Source organism: Capra hircus, chromosome 10 (assembly GCF_001704415.2).
Source record: "Capra hircus breed San Clemente chromosome 10, ASM170441v1, whole genome shotgun sequence".
NCBI classification, from domain to species: Eukaryota; Metazoa; Chordata; class Mammalia; order Artiodactyla; family Bovidae; genus Capra; species Capra hircus.
The window spans coordinates 67,166,118-67,169,229 of NC_030817.1; positions in this window are offsets into that span (position 1 = coordinate 67,166,118).

Genomic DNA, 3,112 nt, shown 5'->3' on the forward strand with positions numbered 1-3,112 from the left:
TTTTCTGCCTAAGCCTGGCCTCTGTTCTCTGGCTGAGAAATGGGAGGCAGGCAGCAGAGTAGAGTGCCCCTCAACTGAAGTGCACTGGGGTTAGAGGTGCAAGGTCGCTTCCAGAGCACAGTGGGAAAGCCCTGCCTCTGGGTTTGAAGAGGATTCACTTCCCCTTCTGCCAGCCCTGATGCCATAACCACTGGAAAATGACATCACCCTTCTGCTCCACTCCCCACCCAAATGTGGCCTCCTTGCCTCTGCCCTCAGGGTTGGGGCAAAAGAGCAAAGGTGTCCCCACCCTCTTGGGGAATCAGAATATTTCAGGCCAACTGGGCCCCTTGATACAGACTTAGAGTGGTCAGATTTTTAGACTCTTGTGGCAGTTAGGGTTGACCCCACCATGTGCTGTAGGAGGCTTTGTGCTTGCATCTGCCAAGTTGCTCAATTGTCTCTGACTCTTTGTGACCCTATGGACTGTAGCTCGCCAGGCTCCTCTGTCCATGGGGATTCACAGGGATTCTCCATGCAAGAATACTGGAGTGGGTTGCCATGCCCTTCTCCAGGGGATCTTCCGCACCCAGGGATTGAACCCGGGTCTCTGCGGCCACTGACCCACCAGGGAAGCCTAACACCTATTGAAAGTGAAAGAAAAGTGAAAGTGAAGTCGCTCAGTCATGTCCGGCTCTTTGTCGACCCCATGGACTGTAGCCCACCAGGCTCCTCCCGCCGTGGGATTCTCCAAGCAAGAGTACTGGAATGGGTTGCCATTTCCTTCTCCAGGGGACCTTCTGGACCCAGGGATCAAACCGGGTCTCTGAATTCCAGGCAGACACTTTAACCTCTGAGCCACCAGGGATTTCCCTAACACCTATTGACACAGTCTCAAATTCCACATGAAGACAGGCCCTGGCTTGGGAGAGGCAGGGTGGGGGGGTAGATTCTGGGAAGAGGTTGTTTTCTTATCAGAGAATTATAGCAAATGCCATTAGCTATGAGCACCTGTGCCTTTGGAAAATAAACAGGAGCCCCTCCCCCCATTCCTCTGGGGGCCGATCTCTGGGATGCTAGCAGTCTCTCGGGCACGATGAGGCTGGGGCCCTGCTCATTCACAGAAGTAAGTCCTGTCATTGATCAACCTGCATACACGCTGGAGGCAGCTAAGCCTGGGACATCTACATCCCAGGCCAGTGTTCTGTCTTCAGCCCTCCAGCTGAGCACTCAGCTGCCCCCTCTCCTCCTCAGCCCAGGGGTAGAACTTCACAGGGATGAGCATCCAGGCCTAAAGGAACTCACTGACCTAGCCAGAGCCAGCACCAAATAAGGCCCACTGGGCAGTTCCCAGCTTTGGTCAACGGCCGCTCACTGGAAGTAGACTTCCTTCTCTCTGCCTCTCAGTCACTTTGGGGCAGCGTCCCTAGGCCTCCAGCCTGGGGCTAAGATGCCCAGGAATGGGGGAGAGGATGCAGTCCTGCTTCCTGGAGAGGCTGGGGCTTCCCAGAAGGAGGGGGCAAATATCCACCTCCTGCTTTCTGTCCTCTGGAAAAATGGCAGGGTGCCCCTGGGAATATGCCATAGTCCTCGGACCCTGGGGGTGCATTAATTTCTGGCCCCCAGGGATGTACAGAGGAAGAACTGATGCCCTCTCTCAGGGCTCTGGGCCAGGGAAGAGCACCTAAGTTCCACTCCTGTTGCAGATCTAGGGGGCTGGGGCCAGATTCCCCATCAGCGGCATGCCTCAGTTTCACCTTTTTCACAAAGAGAAAGGTCCCTACCCCCTTCCCAGTCCCACTGCTGACTCACTGCCAGAGTCCCCTGCTGACTCACCCCATCCCCTACACCCCCCTCCCCCCAGCTCTCTGGATCTCCCAGCCACGTGCCACCAGGCCCAACCCTGCTGAGCTGGTGCAACGTGACTGGATGAGGGGGCTGGTGACACTTGAGGAAGAAAGAAGGGAGCCTGCGGAGGGGGGCAGCTGCAGACAGAGTGACAGACTGCAGACCCCAGCCGCCTCTGGGAGGAAGCCCTTTGCCAGCCTGGGGCCTGCAATGGGGGAGGCTCAGCAGGTGGGAGGGGAGGGGAGTGTGGCGTGCCTGCCTGCCCCCTGCCTGCCTCAGCTCCATCGCCTGTCAGCCTTCAGCTCCCTAAGCGACAGCTTCTAATTCCGGCTGTTGGTGCCTCTGTGCTCCAAAGCAAAGTCTCGGCTTTTTTTCATCGTTGCTATTTCTTTTCTGCTCAGAACATGCTGAGCCCAAGGGAAGTCAGAGCAAAGGCTTTAGGGCATGAGACCTGGCATTGCCCTCCCCACCCCATCCCACCCCCCTCCACCCCATCCTACCCCACCTCTACACCATCCTGCCATAAGGCCTTGCTGGGCTAGTAGCACGGGCTGGAGCAATGGAACTGCTGCTCCTCCCTTAACGCACACAGCTCAGCACACCCTGACAGGCCAGAGAGAGGCCTTGCCTCAACTCCCTTTCTTCCTTCGAACTCTTCATCCACCACAGAGAAAAAGGATGTAAACAAGGTTGTGTGGCCCAGGGAGGAGAGGCGCGGCGTGGCTCTTTGGGACTAGTGCCCCTTCTGTGTTCTAGCTGCTTCTCTACTCCACCTGGGGGTGTCAGGTCCTGGCTTGTCAGGCCGGCCTGCCACACAGACTTCTGGGATACCCCCTCCCTTAGTCTTGGAAACAGAGAAAGAAGAGAAGGCAGCAATTTCCTTCATGCTGCAGAAAAGGAAATTGAGTCATGAAGAGAGGAATACCTTTCTTCTGCAGCCTGAGAAAACAGGGAGATCATTCCTGCATTCTTGCTAGGGTTAGAGTCTATTCCGACCCCAGGATGCCTCCCCCCACCGCCACCTGCCCCAGTCTGGGGGTGGGATTGGACTTTCTGCCCTCTAACTGAGCAGCTCTTTCCTTGACACTCTCTAGCTTGAAGTTGTTGCTTGCAGCAGGCAGGGCTGGTGTTATCGGCTTTCTTTTGCAGATGAGAGTATTCCGGCCTGGAGCCACACTGCTAGTGAATGCCTTCAAGCTAGGACTTTACTGTCAAATACTGTGCCCTTTCTGTGACACCTTGAGAGAAAATCGGCAGATCCCAGAGTAGGGGGATTAAAAAATAC